Source organism: Penaeus monodon, chromosome 23 (genome assembly GCF_015228065.2).
Source record: "Penaeus monodon isolate SGIC_2016 chromosome 23, NSTDA_Pmon_1, whole genome shotgun sequence".
In the NCBI taxonomy this organism is placed as follows: domain Eukaryota; kingdom Metazoa; phylum Arthropoda; class Malacostraca; order Decapoda; family Penaeidae; genus Penaeus; species Penaeus monodon.
Genome location: NC_051408.1, coordinates 6,692,564 through 6,692,822, shown reverse-complemented (window position 1 = coordinate 6,692,822; position 259 = coordinate 6,692,564).

The window sequence follows — 259 nt, the reverse complement described above, 5'->3', positions numbered from 1 at the left end:
TATATTAAGGACAGATTGATGGATAGATATAATTGGGAACAAGGGGGAGGGGGGGGGGTGGAGAAAATACGGAAGCAAGCTTTAAGTAGTTTCGACCCATACTCGGTGTGATAAAATCAAACTAACAAACACTTATAAACTCTGTATAAAATGTTAAAACGATATACATATCAACTGTATATAACGGTCTTGGTTTATTTACCCTGCCCCGGTAACCCAATTTGGGTGGTGGAAGTTATTAGGTAATCACACACATTAC